At 40.0% G+C, this 19,449-nt stretch overlaps 1 protein-coding gene across 1 annotated transcript in view; it reads left to right on the forward strand.

Moving 5' to 3' along the window:
* Positions 1-508: 508 nt before the first annotated feature.
* The window catches only part of TXN2 (thioredoxin 2), a 33,795-nt gene continuing 14,854 nt past the window's right edge, over positions 509-19,449 (forward strand). The window contains exon 1 of the mRNA XM_063427036.1: positions 509-612. The gene's annotated coding sequence lies outside the window, so the exon portion shown is untranslated. The remainder of the gene's footprint in view (positions 613-19,449) is intronic.

Raw genomic sequence — 19,449 nt, forward strand, 5'->3', positions numbered from 1 at the left:
ACAGCCCTCTCAATGTCCTGTCGGGCAGGAGTGAGCACCAGGCGGTGTGTAAAACCCGCCCCCCCCCCGTCCGGGTTTATTGGTATCTCCCAGGTAACATCCGGTGTCTTGCTGGAAAAGTTATCAGCGCACGCACAGATAGTGTCATACTGTCCACGCATGCGCAGATAGTATAGGCGCAGTTGGTGTCTCTGTGATGCACGCATGCGCAGTTAGTGTATTTGTTATGCACGCATGCGTAGTTAGTGTTTCTATGATGCACGCATGCGCAGTTAGTGTCTCTGTGATGCACGCATGCGCAGTTAGTGTCTCTGATGCACGCATGCGCAGTTAGTGTCTCTGATGCACGCATGCACAGTGTCTCTGTGTTACACGCATGCGCAGTTAGTGTCTCTGATGCACGCATGCGCAGTTAGTGTCTCTGTGATGTACGCATGCGCAGTTAGGGTCTCTGTGGTGCACGCATGCGCAGTTAGTGTCTCTGCTGTGTACGCATGCGCAGTTAGGGTCTCTGTGATGCACGCATGCGCAGTTAGTGTGCACGCAGGTCGCACAGTGTGTCCGTGTTGAGTCCGGCGGCCCGTAGGACAGAGAGCTACATACCGGCTATTGGTAAGTACCTGCTCCACCGGCTACTAATATAGTTATTATAACAACTGTGAGCACTCACCTACCTGTCTAATCATTAATAATATAATATAACATAAATCATTATTAATATAATATAAATCATTAATAATATAATATAAATCATTATTAATGTAACATAAATCATTATTAATATAATATAACAAATAATTAATATAATATAACATCATTGTTAATATAATGTAACAAATCATTAATAATATAATATAAATCATTCTTAATACAACATAAATCATTATTAATATAACATAAATCATTATTAATATAACATAAATCATTATTAATATAATATAACATAAATCATTAATAATATAACATAAATCATTATTAATATAATATAACAAATCATTAATAATATAATATAAATCATTCTTAATATAACATAAATCATTCTTAATATAACATAACATAATTATTAATATAATATAACAAATCATTATTAATATAATATAACATAAATCATTACTAATATAACATCATTATTAATATAATATAACATAACATAAATCATTATTAATATAATATAACAAATCATTATTAATGTAATATAACATCATTATTAATATAATATAACATAAATCATTAATAATATAATATAACATAAATCATTATTAATATAACATAAATCATTATTAATACAATATAACATCATTATTAATATAATATAACATAAATCATTATTAATATAATATAAATCATTAATAATATAATATAACATAAATCATTATTAATATAACATAAATAATTAATAATATAATATAACAAATCATTATTAATCTAATATAATAAATCTTTAAAGGACCACTCTAGGCACCCAGACCACTTCAGCTTAATGAAGTGGTCTGGGTGCCAGGTCCAGCTAGGGTTAACTAATTGTTTTATAAACATAGCAGTTTCAGAGAAACTGCTATGTTTATCAATTAGTTAAGCCTTCCCCTATTTCCTCTAGTGGCTGTCTCACTGACAGCCGCTAGAGGCGCTTGCGTGATTCTCACTGTGAAAATCACAGTGAGAGCACGCAAGCGTCCATAGGAAAGCATTATGAATGCTTTCCTATGTGACCGGCTGAATGCGCGCGCAGCTCTTGCCGCGCGTGCGCATTCAGCCGACGGGGAGGAACGGAGGCGGAGAGGAGGAGGAGGAGAGCTCCCCGCCCAGCGCTGGAAAAAGGTAAGTTTTTACCCCTTTCCCCTTTCAAGAGCCGGGCGGGAGGGGGTCCCTGAGGGTGGTGGCACCCTCAGGGCACTCTAGTGCCAGGAAAACGAGTATGCTTTCCTGGCACTAGAGTGGTCCTTTAATAATATAATATAACATAAATCATTATTAATATAATATAACAAATCATTATTAATATAATATAAATCATTAATAATATAATATAAATCATTATTAATATAATATAACAAATCATTATTAATATAATATAACAAATCATTATTAATATAATATAACAAATCATTATTAATATAATATAACAAATCATTATTAATATAATATAACAAATCATTATTAATATAATATAACATAAATCATTATTAATATAATATAAATCATTAATATAATATAACAAATCATTATTAATATAAATCATTAATAATATAATATAACATAAATCATTAATAATATAATGTAACAAATCATTATTAATATAATATAAATCTTTAATAATATAATATAACATAAATCATTATTAATATAATATAACAAATCATTATTAATATAATATAACATAATTATTAATATAATATAACATAATTATTAATATAATATAACATAAATCATTAATAATATAATATAACATAAATCATTAATAATATAATATAACATAAATCATTATTAATATAACATAACAAATCATTATTAATTTAATATAACATAAATCATTATTAATATAACATAAATCATTAATAATATAATATAACAAATCATTATTAATATAATATAACATAAATCATTATTAATATGATATAAATCATTAATAATATAATATAATATAAATCATTAATAATATAATATAACATAAATCATTATTAATATAATATAACAAATCATTATTAATATAATATAAATCATTAATAATATAATATAATATAAATCATTATTAATATAATATAACAAATCATTATTAATATAATATAAATCATTATTAATATAATATAACAAATTATTAATATAAATAAATAATTAATAATATAATATAACATAAATCATTATTAATATAATATAACATAAATCATTATTAATATAACATAAATCATTATTAATATAACATAAATCATTATTAATATAACATAAATCATCATTATTAATATAATATACCAAATCATTATTAATATAATATACCAAATCATTATTAATATAATATAACAAATCATTATTAATATAACATAAATCATTACTAATATAATATAACATCATTATTAGTATAATATAACATCATTATTAATATAATATAACATCATTATTAATATAATATAACATCAATCATTACTAATATAATATAACATAAATCATTACTAATATAATATAACATAAATCATTATTAATATAATATAACATCATTATTAATATAATATAACAAATCATTATTAATATAATATAACATAAATCATTACTAATATAATATAACAAATCATTATTAATGTAATATACGGTAACATAAATTGTTACTAATATACTATAACAAATCATTATTAATACAATATAACAAATCATTATTAATATATAAATCACTATTACTAAAATAATATAACATAAATCATTATTAATAATATAATATAAATCATTACTATTAATATGACATAAATCATTATTATTTTTTTTATTTATATAGCGCCATCAGATTCCGTAGCTCTGTACAATGGGTGGACTAACAGAAATGTAATTGTAACCAGACAACTGGATGTACAGGAACAGAGAGGGTGGAGGGCCCTGCTCAATGAGCTTACATTATAATCTAGAAGGAGTGGGGTATAGTGACACAAATGGTATAAGTAGGGGTACGAATTAGGTGTTGGAAAAGTATTCACTGAGGGCTTGGTAGGTCCTTTTTGACAGTTGCAGGAGAGGAGTCATGGGGGGTGGGGAATAAAACCTGCTAACAGTTTAATTGATATGCTTTCTTGAAGAAGTGAGTTTTCAGTGATTTTTTTTTTTTAATGTGTGGAGATGGGGAGAAAGGGCGTTCCACAAAAGAGGAGGATAGGTAGGTTGGAGCAGCATTATGTAGGGACTTGTAAGCAAGCACCAGAATTTTAAATTGAGCCCTATATCTAACTGGAGGCCAATTCAGGGACTGACAGAGCGGGCAGGCATGGGAGGTGCGAGCGGACAGGAAAATGAGCCTCACCGCCACATTCATTGTAGATTGCAGCGGTGCCATCTGGGAACACGGAAGACCACTGAGAAGGGGATTGCAGTAGTCAAGGCGAGAGAGACGCACCTGGCGTTAAATAGGGGCGGATGCACGCTATGTTTTTTTGATGGAAGCGACAGGATTTGGCGATTGATTGGACATGAGGGGTGAAGGAGAGGTTGGAGTCAAAAAGAACACCTAGACAGCGAGCTTGCGAGGTAGAGGTGATGGTAGCGCCGTTGACTTGGACACGGACAGACATGGGAGTGGTAACACTTGAGGGAGGAAAGACCAGAAGTTCTGTTTTGGACAGTTTGAGTTTAAGGAAGTGAGCATCTGCTTTATTATTACCAGTTGTTCAATGGGTGTCCAGGGTTTATATTCTTCCCAGTATTGGATACCTGTGCTCGGCTGTCTCTTCTCATGGTATACACTCTCAACTTTGGGTATCATGGGGGTAGTAAATTGTGGAGCTAATGGCCCCACTGGGGTGTCTATGGGAGCAACAAGGGGTTTCCTTAAGTCTGGTGGACTACCCTCCTCCTCTGATGAACCCATAGGTCTTACTGGGGCTGCCTGGCAACCATATGAAGTCCCACTGTGTAATATTACTGGAAAGAGAGGGTTTGATCTCTGCAAAAGGGAAATTGCCTGGTCTTTAGGGACTAAAGCAGTCCCTGCATTATCCTGGCGGAGGGGTGGGTTTACAAGATTTTCCCAGGATCTTGCCCACTCTTAGACCCTATGATGTAGATTAATTTAGAAATAAACAAATATGTTTAAATGTCTATCTGTTCCTGTCCAAATCTGAGATGATTAAATTGCGTATACGCAGAAGTAAGTTCACACTGACACATGGAGTTCAGGTTAAAAGCACTTCAGAAAATTTAATGCCATCTGGTTGGAAAACAGTTATGCAGACCTTTTTAAAGGCAAAATGACATCATCATTGAATATCAGATAATAACAAATAAACATCATTAATTGGATTAAATGTTATGTGACTATATCAGTGTCCACCCATCAATATTATTAATTGGCTCAGGGATTTGAGTGACTAGCTAGGTGTCCTCCCACCGGGAGGTGGTAGGTTTACTCGGTGGAAAGGGGGGCTTGAGCGTCATTTTACACAGTCAGTGATGTCAGTCTCATGATCAGGTGCAAGGTTCTTTTATGAATAGAACATTTCATTAGTACAGTGTTCTCATGGCCTTGGCTCTGGCCTTGGTTATACTTTGTTGCATGTTACAGGAGATTCAATAATTCCGGAGTCAGCTATGTCTTTATAGAAAATACAGTCTCTGTTCATTGTATTAAATGTTGCTGGGAAATTCTGTCATGTAATGTAGTTTAAGATGGAGAATCTGTCAGGTAATGAGGACAAAATGGAGGGTTTGTTACAGTGTGAGGTTAAAATGGAGTTAGTACAATAATTCAGTACAAGTTCAATAAAGATTTTTAATAATTCTACATCAGTCCCCCCTATGAAATGTTAATATTCTAAAAGATAAACTTTATTGGTTAGTTTCAGAAGACAGGTTAGCCCAAAGGCACAAAACCCTATGAAGTAACGGTTCTTAAAGTCTTCTTAGTTCTTCAGAGGGACATCATAAATAGACAAGCTTACATTACCATATGGACCTGTGTTATCTGGAATATAGGCACAACAAGTCATGGTGACAGGTAAACGTTGTTGGTTGCAATAGATATAATAAATGCAAATCAAAATATTATTATTAGCAGTGACGGTTGGGAAAATGGACTCAAACTTTTCCTTTTAGAGCGGTGCTCCTCTTTGTGTTCTGAAGCATGAATGTGGTGTGTCAAGAGTACCTTGTCATGTATTATGTGTATGGACATAATAACCTTGGCTAGGGCACATTTGCTTATGCATTGTAGTATTAAACTTGTCCCACGCTACATCAGCGTGGGTGGACTCGGATCATTTAGTCAATATTAATATCACCACAAACTCAGGATGGGCAAATAATCCTGAGGGAGCTTGGCGTTTGGATCTCTTTAGCTTCACGAGGTCTCCTTTTGGGGTCCTCGGCTTTCCATCGATGGCAGGTGGTCAGGCATTATTATGGCCATCAAACACCTACTTGTTGGTATCTTTTTTTATTATTTTTTGTTTAACAAGTCATTTTTTCTTTAGAGTCAAAAGTGTGTCAAAATCAACAAATGTTACTTCTCATGTTGCAGAGAGAGAGAGAGTCTTGAATCTGGAACAATGAATCCACTGAGTGATCTCTGCAACTTTCACAATGCACTATTGGGTATATGGTCTTGGTTGTCACATTGATGACCGGCTAGGCTTCTGGCCATCCTGACAAAATGTCTATTATAACTAGTGCATATTTGACCCAGCAGCTCTTTGTCACCTGGATTCTTGAAAGGGATATTGAGAGTTAGCTAGGTGCTAAGGATTCTCCTCCTCTTCTGCCTGAGCTGTCCTTGGCACAAATAATACAGGATCGGCAGTAACTGATGATTAGAGGAGTAATTCTAGGTGCTTTAGAGTATTTAGAGATCAAAGAGTTCATGAGAGTCTTGGATAGGTATAAAGTTCCATGGGCTCACTGCCCAGTACATGTTTTTGGGTAAACAGAGCTTGAGAGTGTTGGAGTACAGCCCGTCTTCAAGGGTTGCCCCTTTCTGTTTTTCCAGCTTTGTATTTCTTCAGGGTCAGCAGCTGCTTGTCATTCTTTCAGAAGCTTGAGATCTGTAGGTAGGATCTACATGGTGAGTATAGAAGTTTCTTTAGCGGACACCATTCTGTCCACTTCCCTTGGTGCACTTGTGGCTTGGTTGGCAGCTTTTAGTCAGCTGAGTGGTGCTTCTTATCTTCCAGATTGATCCAAAATAATGTGCTGCACCCAGGGCATATCTTGAGTCAGTGTAGGTATTGGCATGTCTTCCTTCAGGCATTTTGTATGCCACTGAGAAGGCTGTCAATTCAGCGTCTTGAGCAGATGTGGGTGAGGAAAGTGAAGATGCTTGACGTACCTGATCTTCTGTAGCAACAGCAAATCCAGTATGGTACCTTTCCTTGAGAGTGCCCAAAACAGTTCTTTCATGTCTGAATAATTTTTCGTTAGTGTGGTATTCCCCCCTGGGAAGTGGCGGAAGAGTGGCCAGAGCAACTTTTCTTCAAAATATAATGTTGTCAGGTAGAGGCAGAGTTGTCTATGAGCGGAGGAAATTGGTAAGGAATAAGAAGGGAGGAAGCATATAAAGGATATAGATATGGTGGTGGGGAGATGGAAGAATGAGTAGTGGATAGAGTGAGAGGGGAAGAAGGTGGAGTAGGAGGAGAAGGTGGAGTAGAGGGAGGAGTAGGAGGAGGAGAAGGAGGAATAGAGGAGAAGGTGGAGTAGAAGCAGAAAGTGGAGTAGAGGGAGGAGTAGGAGGAGGAGAAGGAGAAATAGAGGGAGGAGTAGGAAGAGGAGGGAGGAGTAAGAGCAGGAGGAAGGAGGAGTAGAGGAGAAGTAGGAGGAAAGAGGAGAAGGTGGAGTAGAGGGAGGAGTAGGAGGAGAGAGGAGAAGGTGGAGTAGAGGGAGGAGTAGGAGGAAAAAAGTGGAGTAGAGGGAGGAGTAGGAAGAGGAGGGAGGAGTAAGAGCAGGAAGAAGGAGTAGGAGGAGGAAAAGGTGGAGTAGAGGGAGGAGTAGTAGGAAGAAAGTGGGGGACTGTAGATGAAGGGGAGGGATCGGTGGGAGGAGTAAGCAGGGGTGGGCAGGTAAGGGAGCAGACAGGTGATGTAGCAATGGAGGGTACATCAGAAATCAAGACTAGGTAGAAATGCAATGGAGGCTGCAAATAGCCCATGTACAACAACTATTAACTGGCCCTATGCTTTCCCTAGAGAAAAATAATAAAAGGCTAACATGCTCATCTTGTCTCCACAAGCCTCGAACGTTTCACTCCGTGGGTGTCCCGCAGCGGCTAGCCCACCACATCTCCCACACCAGACTTGTGCCCGTGGAGACAGACGCTATCCCTGACTCTCGTTCTTTATTTTATTAATTTATATCTAACATCTCAAAATGTAATTCCTACTTATATCACAAATATACATTATCACAATTTTATGTCTCGCAAATGGGATAAACTTTATTCTACTCTTCACTGATAATGTATATTTAAAACATACAAAATAGACAAATAACATTGCCTTCTGCAAAATAAATGGAAAAGATAATGGAGATTTTGTTAAGCTTATAAATGGCTATACATTAATTCACATTTCTTGTTCTCCAGTTTCTGGCTGTTAATGACAATGTACAATGTAATAGAGCAGCAGGGAATGCTAGCAGAATGCTTGGTTGCATAGGGAGAGGTATTAGCAGTAGGAAGAGGGAAATGCTCATGCCATTGTACAGAACACTGGTGGGACCTCACTTAGAGTACTGGATACAGTACTGGAGACCATATCTTCAGAAGGATATGGATACCTTAGAGAGAGTTCAGAGAAGGGCTACTAAACTGGTTCATGCATTGCAGGGTAAAATTCACCAGGAAAGGTTAAAGGATCTTGACAGGTATAGCTTGGTGAAAAGACGAGACAGGGGAAATATGATAAAAGCATTTGAAATACATAAAGGGAACCAACACAGTAAAAGTGGAGACTATATTTAAAAGAAGGAAAACTACCATAACAAGAGGACATAGTCTCAAAAATAGAGGGACCAAGGTTTAAAAATAATATCAGGAAGCATTACATTACTGAGAGGGTAGTGGATGCATGGAATGGTCTTCCAACTGTAGTGGTAGAGGTTAACTCAGTAGAAGAGTTTAAGCATGCGTGGGATAGGCATAAGGCTAAGCACTTGCTGCTAGTAACAGATCTAGAATTAATATACTATAATGCCCAAAGTCTCAATTCCTATGCATATGCAATAATAAAATATCTGGGCTTACAACAAAAATTATGTTAGTCAGTCTTTAAACTTGGCTTATTCATTTGTTAATAGTTATGCTTATAATGTTAACAGGTCAAGAAATCTTTGTTTATTAGAAACTTTTTATAGTAAATGTTCTTTAAGATAACCCCTCTTCCAGCATGTTATCAATTTTTTGTATACAAAGTTAAAACACACTTGTTATTAGAACTTTCTTTTAGTAAATGTTCTTTATTCCTGCATCAGATTCACTTTCCTAACCTTCGTAATCAACACTGAGCTACATCGCCGACTCCCTATCTTATACACCAGTCTTGGAGAAAATACTTTGCACCGCGAAAGGAAATACAGCCTCAGAAAGGTGGAATGTAATCTTGTGAGCTAGTCTCCCACACGATCCTATCAACTTCAATTGAAATAACAAAATACACAATTAGAATATTTTCTAGCAAAAATTCCATTGCTAAGTTCTGGATAACTCTACGGAACACAAATCTGAATCGCACTGAGTCGCAATCACGCCCCCCCCTCCTCCCTCCCTTGTCTCACAGAAGGCAAAAAGGGAGGGGTAGGAGGAGAGAGGGAGCCAGGAAACAAGAGGGACTGCAAGCATGACATTTTAACCATGTCAGTGCTGGAAAGACAGTTACGTTACAATTATTGCAAAGCAAAGAGACTCAGTGAAACTCAATACAAAACCCCCACCCTCTACCAGGGTAATGGCTAACACAAAATACAAAAACAATTATTATAATATACATATATTCCTAACCCTTTGTGATTTAGTTCTTCCTCAACCCAACCTTCTTGCTGAATAGCCTTCGCTACTCTGTACCATGCTTCAGCTGTCTTTAATAAATCATTATTTGCAAGCTTGCCTTTCTTTTCCATCAATAGACTCCTCAGATGGCCACTGGAGGTGCTTCCTGGCTCAGTTCTGCATAGTAGGCAGCAATGCAGTTCAGCGTCTCCACGCTCTGCATGGAGGCGCTCAACTTTTCCTCAAAGAGGTGCATTGATTCAATGCATCTCTATGAGGAGGTGCTGATTGGCCAAAACGGTGTTTGGCCCCACCCATTGCCGATTTTAGCCAATCCAATGCTTTCACCATGGGAATACACGTTTGTGTTCCTGACCCTATAGTGTTCCTTTAAATTATTATAGGGAACGTAGCACTTAATCACAGACCGGCAAGATCTAGCGACCTCTAAAATAATTATCACAGACCGGCGGGATCCAATGACCTCTAAAATCATTATTATAGGGAATGTAGCACTCTATCACAAACCGGCTGGATCCAGCGACCTCTAAAATCATTATTATAGGGAATAATATAGCACTCTATCACAGACCGGTGAGATCCAGCAACCTCGAAAATAATCACAGACCGGCGGGATCCAGCGACCTCTAAAATAATTATCACAGACCTGCGGGATCCAACGACCTCTAAAAAAATTATTATAGGGAATGTAGCTTTCTATCACAGACCGGTAGGATCCAGCAACCTCTAAAATAATCACGGACGGGCGAGATCCAGCGACCTCTGAAATCATTATTATAGGGAACGTAGCACTCTATCATAGACCGGCGGGATCCAGCAACCTCTAAAATAATTATAGGGGACATAGCACTCTATTATAGACTGGATATAACCATGGCAACACAGACAGGTATAGCTCCTTCTACTCCTAAATTGGACAGGAACCCCTCCTAAATAAACAATAAAAGAGACTCCATCCCCTACATCCTTAGTCCTTTTTCCTGTCCAATTCACTTGGACGCAGGATGTTTCGCACTTCATTTTTTTGTGTGACTTATTTGAGTTTGTAGCCCCTAGCCCATGGGGAGAGCTGCCTCTCTCCCCACGGAATCCTCAGGACATGGCACCCCAAAAAGGGCGGCCAACTAGAGCATTCTCCCCTTTCAACCAGGGAGTTATTTTGCAGTGATCCTACAGGTAGCTGCTGGCTATGCTAGACCTCTTGTGGTGCTAATTCCTTTGTATTGGTACACATACCCTATTATAGCTTCTTTTGATTGTCTTAGTGAATATTGATTACAAGGATACAGCCTTGGAGAGCTGAGAGAGGATAGCTCTTACTGCCTGCAATAATGCTGTATTTCTCCTGAAGATAGATTGCTGGGAACGTTCTTTGATGGATAATTCTTTTATTTTTGCTTTACTGTTTGTATTAATGCTTTCTCTTGCCCTTTTCACACTTTTTTTTCCTTTGTCTGGTTGCGTTCTGGCAGTGCATGAGCTCTGCTTTCACTTGAAGAAAATGCCTCCACGTATTTACGGTTAGTGGGGAGTGTACAAACTTATTTTTTTAACAATAATCTTAGGCGGTGGTTCCGCTTACTATATTTTACTGGTGTAAAATGATTTTCTTATTTATTGATTTAATAAAAATTACGTTTTAAACTTATTAGGATCTAAAACCTCCGTTGGTTTATTTCCACTCATTTGGGACTATTTGGCATTTGTCCCCTCTCCCTCTCCATTCTCTTGTAAAACAGATTGTCTTTCTTATAATTCTATTCATAAGGGGTCACCCCCCACCAGGAGATATACTTATAACCTAAACGTATCAATCGTTCACACTTATATTGCCTCTGGTTCTTAGCTTTATCCATCTGTGGCCTTGACGTCAGTCTCTAGAGTCCTGAAACAATGGTTGAATGACTTTGAGGAAATTACATATCACATTTGGTCGGTTGATCTAGACTTTTGGACTCGTTGAATAAATTCATGATGGCGATAGATTTTTCATCAGATGCTTTAATTCCTCTGGATCGTTCCCCTTCACAAAGCATGGTTCTCTCAGTAGCATCAAGACGTGTTCTTTGGCTGAGAAATAGGGTGGCAGATTCTTCTTCAAAGAATAGTCTATGTGCCCTTCTATTTCAAGGGGAGATGCTTTTTAGGAAACATCTAGACAAATGTATAAAAAAGGCAGTGAATGGATGGAAGTCTTTCTTCCCCAAGATAGCCGTTCTAGGCAATCCTTTCCTCAAAAATTACTGTCCTTTCGGTACACGGATTACAGACGTTATACACCTGGTAAAGAATATTCCAGATCACAGACATGTAAGAGAGGTTTCTCTTCCTCGAGAGGTAATCGTGTACAAGGCGGTAGCTCCAGACAGTCTAAGCAATTCTGATGGGACGCCAGAGTAGTCCTTGGGAGTGGGAGCAAGACTTATGAACTTTTCTGAGGTTTGGGCTCAATTCATCTCCATCAAATGGGTTTTAAAAACTCTAACCAAAGGATATTTTAAGGAATTCTCCACCATCTCTCATCCTGTTTCTAACAACCCAGTTTCCTCAAGGCACAAAGAAGGCAAAAGCTCTTCATCTCTTCACAACCTCCCTCTTGTCAGAAGGAGTAATTTGCCCTGTTTCTCCTGGAGAAAGAGGCTTGGGTTATTGCTCAATAATTTTTTGGACTTCAAATGCATCAGGAGAATGGACACCAGTGTCAGATCTCTATTTATTGCTTCGCAAAGTTGGGCTTTTTCTATTGCATTGTTCTTAATGTTAGTTAATGTTCAAGGCTCTAGCGCTCGGATTTCTGCAAGGATATTCTCCTTAAAATGCTTAATTGTACACGGTTTGTTCACATACATCCGATCCTTCAAATATCCCCACAGGAAGTAATCGGAAGCTGAAAAGTCGGGCAAACATGGCGGCCAATTAGTATGGGAATTTCTTGAAGTTATCCGCTTGATGAACAGTTATTTCAGTTTTGAAAATAAAATGCCATTATTTTTTACTTGTTGTTCCTTCATGAAAGCACCCATGATGAATCTCCCAAGACTCAGTTATAATATGTACCAGCAACAAAACAAATTTGAACTACTAACAAATAAGTTATTTACCTGTCAAATCCTTCTCTGGATTTTGGCCCGCCATATATTTGCTTATTCTTATTCTTGGTTACATGATAGCACTGTGATTAGGTAATCTTCATTTTGCGGTATGAAAAAAAGAAAGGGGGTGAGGGGAATCAAATACTTAAAAAAACAAAAAACTTTTTTTTGCATTCTAGGTGGAAGAGTTTGCTCACACATTGAGACGCTAGTGGTAATTAAAGGTGTGAATAAGGGACCGTGTTACAACCAAACAAGTACTCTCTGCTGTAATTAGTGCCTCAGGTACCCTGAGGAAGAATGATAAGATCTTGTAGAATGTGACTTCAGTGCCTCTGTATCCTGGAATGTGGAAAGAAGGCATGCAGAAGCCAGAAATCACTTTAGCCCAGGGCCTCGGGAACTAGATGAAATAACTCTCCATTCAATTGAAAGATGGGAAAATAATGTTTGTAGTTCAAATGTGCCAGCTTGGACACAACACCAACCAGGAGATGTGACCTCAATGTTTTTAAACATCTTCAAAGGCCTTCAGATCAAATCTTCAAATCTTTCAAACATGTATTCCTGACACTCAAGTGCCTGTATGGCAGTTTAGGTTCCCTACCCCTCTGTCTGTGCTATAAGAAATGTTTAAGCTCACCTTCTTTTCCATGCCACATTGGTCTCACTGCGGTTGGCTCCGCCTCAATGGCTAATAACACCCCAGTGATGCTGCTGCAGGTGGAGTTACACCTCTGGGAGCAAAGGGTTCAGCTCCGTATATATCATTTTTCAAAGCAAAATGCTGCACATACAGACTCCAGTCACCATGACTATGTCAGGTCATGGTAGTGATAATTTTCTTGGAGTAACCCTTTAATAACTGGTGATGTTGGCCATCAGATCCACTTTTTAGAAGCCCCCATCTGGCAGAATGCTGAAAGATCCAAAGCATGCTTCTAAAACCATCCAGTGATAGGTTCCATCAACCAAACGTACTTGACTTTGAGTTCTGCCATATCTGTTTTACTTAAAGAGGTTGAAGGCTTGTTGATGCATAGCAAGGATCCATCAGTGGCAAACTAAATGCTGAAGGTGACTGATTGGATTGCTGGAAGACAGGAAACCTATAAGGCTCTCAAATGTCTTTACAGGAATCTTCTTCTTTGAAAGGCTGTCTTTCACGATAATTGGGCAGAAATTCCTCAGATGGTGTGATGCCAAAGTTTGTCCAGTGTTCAAGGAAGCCTCCAAAGTCTGAAACTTGTAGAAATCCATACCTTAAGGCCTACACAACCATACTCAGGTTTACAGCCAGGTAATCTCTAATGCCAGCTGCCAGGTAGGTTTTGTAACAGTGCGCCTGTACCCAGAGTGGTACCTCCACTGTAGATTCTCCCAGGTCCCATATTGAAGCAGTGATTATAACTCTTGCAAACCCAAACATAAGTTGCGACTTGATGAAGGGTACAAGAACTGTTTTGTTTTTTTTTTCATCCAAAAGCACACATGTTTATATAGCATGTGGTCTCTAATCATGAACACTTAAGCCCGCCCATGGGTCTTTGTGTCTGGGAGATAATGGATTTGATAACCGATAAACTAATTATCTCCCAGACACAGAGTTCCTAGCACATAAATTCCCCGAAAACATTCACCAAATATTAATGTCCGCCCACATATTATACATAATTTCAAAGGGGAGATCAGAGCGCCTACTCTGGGAATATAGCGCTCGAATCCATGCATAATAGGTTGAACGCCACACAGAGTTATACCCTTGGTGATTTGTCGGGCGACATATCTTAGTGGAAAACTGGAGCTCCCTGATGATTTCAGGGAGCGATTGTTCACTTCCCTGGACATAAGCTTCCCTCCAAGAATTCGTCTGAGTCGTTGGGAAAGTAAGGAGCTCTTTAGCTCCGTGGCGTTTGGACTGTTGGTGGGATCTGAGCGCTGTTCGGCTATATTGAGCGCTCAGATCCAAGCTATCTATGTCGAACGTGGAGATTCCGTTCGGCAAAATATAAGTTATTGATTTTAATGTATTTTTGTTACAATGTAAAATGAAAATATTTTTCTCTAGCTGGAGATAATTGCGTTTACTCCAGCCACTTAACCCAATTATCTCCAGGATAGAGAGGAGGGATTAGACTGTTTGTGTGGGTGTGTTTACTACTGTAATGTAAAATGATTGGTTACTGTATTTTGTGTTCCAGTCCTCCACAAGGTCCCTGTTCCTTCCTTCCTGGCTGTTAATGGACTTTTGGTACGGTAACGGATGCTGGACGCCCTCACGCTCTGCATTAGGACATGTATCGTCGGCTATTTCCCCATAGTAAAACATTGATTTAGTGCTTTCCTATGGGATGGGCCTAATGTGCATGCGGCATAGCGTCACCACGTTGGAGGAGGTGAAGCCACAAGACAGCCCCGAGGGACATCAGCACCGGGATCAGGTAAGTAGATAAAGAGTGTTTAACCCTTTCTTTACAATCGCGGCGGAACAGAGGGAACTATAGTGCCAGGAATACAGCACTGTAAGTTAAATGTAATGCGCTAGTCCTGAGTGAAATTAAAGCTGTATGTGCTAGTTTCTTTTGGAACTGTGTGTCTTGCTGGATTTGTTCAGGGATCCCAATAGCATTCTTCGGACCTCTTGGCCAGCTGCATGGTCTCTGTAGCACGGGACATTTCAAAAAAAGGTAAGTAGGCCTGAGAGCTAGTCACGCTAGTGCAGGCAGAAGTGTGGATACCTGCCTGGAAGGAGGGAGCTGCAGAAGGGTATGGTACATGTGGCAAACTTAGCCACTACGGACTGTTAAGGACTTTCCTGAAAGAGACTGTGTTCAGGACTTTAAATGGCTGTATCCCCTATTACTAGTCTATGGGCATACAGCACCCGTTTCCCGAACAGTAATCTGCAACACTGTTCGGGAAACTAACTAAATACCGAATGAGAGACCACCCCGGAGAGGTCGTGTGTCTCTCATTAACCCAGTTGCAAGCTGTTAAGTTGTTTCGTGTGTGTGTGGCCGCCGTTCGTGTACCAAACACGTGGCGGCCATCTTTGTTCGCTAAGAGTTCAGCGGTGTTTGGTCGTCGAGTGCCTGGAACTAAAATCGGCTACTTGATTTCCAAACACCGCTGGACTTCCATAGCATCCGGAAAACTCGCTCTTTCGGGGAATTAAAGCATTTTGTGAGTTCTCCCTTTCCAGACCAGGTTCACTAAAAACGGTTTTCTGTGTGGCGTTCGACTATTTCTGCAGGGATCTGAGCAGTAATTTGTGAGATTGTACATTCAGATCCATGCAATCTAATGAGGGGTCATTCGTGGAAATCTGTTGGAAATTACTAAAGTTATAGATTTTAATGTAAAATACCACATTTATCTGTGCCTGATGATATCATCTTTGTCCTTGTACAGCAGGGGATGCTGGGAAATTACCTTGCATGGTCAGTTTCCCACACAGTGCACCTGATTAAAACCCCTGCTGTATCAGTCTGGAAACCCCTTGCAAGGGACACCGTATAAATTTGGTGACTTTTCAATAAAGCCCTCAGTTGACTCCTAGACTATGTGTCGTCTAGTCATTGGGAAAGGGATTATACTGCATTACCTGTATCCTGTATGCTGAATCCTGACTACCAGCGGAGATATCGTGCATTAACCCTTGCTACTCCGCTACAGTACAAGAGTTCCAGAAAGCCCCCAGTCAATTTCTTCGACTGGGGCTGAAGCGTTCCAGGGTCCCTGAAAGCAGCTAGGAAGTGGACCGGGCAGAGGTAATCCGTCACAAAAGGATTACTCCAACCACCATGACTACTTTAGTGATTTGAAGTGGTCGTGTTGGTAGGAGCAAGGATGTGCAGTCTTTCACCTTGAAGCACTGCACACCCAAGGTAATTTTTGATTGTGTGCCGGGTGATATGAGATGGAGTGCCATACATATTATGCCAGAAAATGTTTATATTGTTCTTCATACACTGCAGGTCACCATTAAGAAAAATGGTATCAAAGACATGTTTGTAGCTATTTAAAACCAAGTAGTGGAAATGTTTTCTGACATTGAGAAAAGTTGAGAAAGCAAGTTGTTGTGAAATACCTTATTAGATAATGATCTAATTCAATTTGCAACTTTAACCACTTTACCTAAAACTATGAATAAATAGATTTTGTTTATTCTGACAAGCTGTATAATCTAGTATGAGCTCATTTAAACAATAGAGAGACCTCCATCTCAGGGCGAAGACTTAAAGGACCGCTATAGTGCCAGGAAAACAAACTAGTTTTCCTGGCACTATATAATCCTTAGCCCCCCTCCACCCCCCCACCGTCAGGGGCCCCCTCCTGCTGGGCTGAAGGGGATAAAACCCCTTCAGCCACTTACCTTAATCTGGTGCTGGTGACCTCTCCTCCCCCTCCGACGTCAGCTCCCGAGTGGAGCCGAATGCACATGCGCGGCCAGAGCCGCGCTCGTATTAAAAACGCCCATTTTAAAGCATTTCTTAATGCTTTCCTATGGACGTTCTGCGTGCTTAATGCGATTTTCGCATTAAGCATCGGGGAAGCGCCTCTAGTGGCTGTCAGGAACACAGCCACTAGAGGCTGGATTAACCATGCAATGTAAACATAGCAGTTTCTCTGAAACTGCTACGTTTACATCTGAAGGGTTAATAACTGGGGGAACTGGCACCCAGACCAATTCATTGAGCTGAAGTGGTCTGAGTGACTATAGTGTCCCTTTAAAGCCCAGATCACAAGATCTCTTGTCCTAAACTTAAGAATGGGGTGAATATTGAATGGTCTGACTAAAATTAAATTAGGATATTCATATTAAAGTATATCCTAAATGCAATTATGTTGAAGAATCTAAAATGTTAAGGCAGTGTGTCATGTTGAGTTATTGCATTTGTTGATGATAAATTCTTTGAGCCAGTAACTACATTGCTCATTATCCAGATTTTCCGAAAATTGCCTTCCTAGCTGTAATGAAGATAACACTCAGCGGTCCTGCGCCAGTATTTTATGACTGCTGCAACATGTCGGTAGACGCCGGCCGCTGCGGATCCACGCTATATTGTAGCCCCACGTCCACCCACGATCTTGTTGCCATGCGTGTGACGTCACACAAAAGACCCACACGTTTTGGGGTCAAAGGCCAGTTACGACCAATCAAAACTGCAAGAGGGTGGGGGCGTGGCCTGACTGTGGAGCTGAACAGTCACACACGCTATGAGCTCCTGGGCCCTGGTCTGAATACCGGCTGAAATCGGGGGCAACCTGCCCAATCTTGAACCCCAACTCACCTCAATCTGCTCCGCAGCAACTGGCGAACCGAGGGATACCTCAGACGCCCAGCATACCCGCCTGAATGACCGAGCTGGGGCCTATGCCAAGCAGGGCAGGGGAGAGACGGCCGCTCTCCCAGCTCACAAACACATGCAACGCCCGCAGCACACGGCTGCCTCCCCCCCCCCCAGGACCGGTGGGGGGTTGTCCCGGTCCAGACATTCTCGATCAGCACACCTCTGTGGCCCTTAAATGTAGACAACAGCACTAACCACGCAACATGTATGCAGGCAGCCCGCCACGCTAATATGGCGGACGCGTAATCATGCATAGGAGAAGGGCCGCTGAAACACACCAAAACAAGCGAATCACTCATCACCCGCCTGAACGAGCTGTTCAAAACCTTCTGGGCATGAAATAAGGCCCGACATGCGGCGGAGCTGCAACAGAAGCAGGAGAACTGGAGTAAGGGGGATCAACGTGGTGGTGTCGACCGGAGTGGGCCTGGGCTACCTTTGGGCAAAGCCTTGATAAAGCAGCCTACACCTCACCACGCTAGCCCATCTGGGCCGCAGGCCACCAGGGGAACAACCCTGGCGCATCAACCACACAGGCGGAGACCGGGCCGCCGAAGGCAGCGCCACACTAACATAAAGGCCTCCAGGTTGGAGCTGGAGGGTGCAACCGGTTAACTCCTGGCTGACCGCCTACCAACGTGAACCCCCAATGCCGCAGACACGGTTCCCACCTGAAGGAATGGGGTGACTATCCAGAAAGCGGGCGGCTCCCCCCCCCCCCCCACGCTCACTAATGAACGCTACCCAGACACTCACGAACACTGACTCTGCATACCAGGATTTCTAACACAATTATGTTTGTGGCTATGTCTATGCTATCTCCCTCTCTCACACAATACCACAGAAACACATTTATCACTTATCGCTTGTCGCAGATATCCATGTTTCACACTTACCTACTCAAACTTACACACACGCATGTTTATCTACTCCTGAAACTTAATCTCTTCTCTCTGTGACACAATGGACGTTTAAGCCTGCTTTTGAAATACTATTATGCAAAGCTTCCATGTCACTGTATTACAAGTATGTCATTATACATGACTATAGTTAACCCTGCTTATAACATAAAATTGTGCATACCATTCATCTGTCCCGCATGTTAAGCGAGGAAAACTTGAGGACTGCCTTTGGGGCACCCCAGGGCCTGCTTGTATCAATTTTATGCACTGCAAAAATAAAAAAACTGCAAGAGGGTTATTAAATTTATTTCTCCTTTTGCTCATTGCCTTGTCGTGGTTTCCTTCTGCTGGTATCCGAGAGAGTGTTCCTGATCGTGGTATTTCTGGTATTTGACTTTGGCTTCATTTGACTTCCC

The sequence above is a fragment of the Pelobates fuscus genome, chromosome 7 (genome assembly GCF_036172605.1).
Source record: "Pelobates fuscus isolate aPelFus1 chromosome 7, aPelFus1.pri, whole genome shotgun sequence".
NCBI lineage: Eukaryota > Metazoa > Chordata > Amphibia > Anura > Pelobatidae > Pelobates > Pelobates fuscus.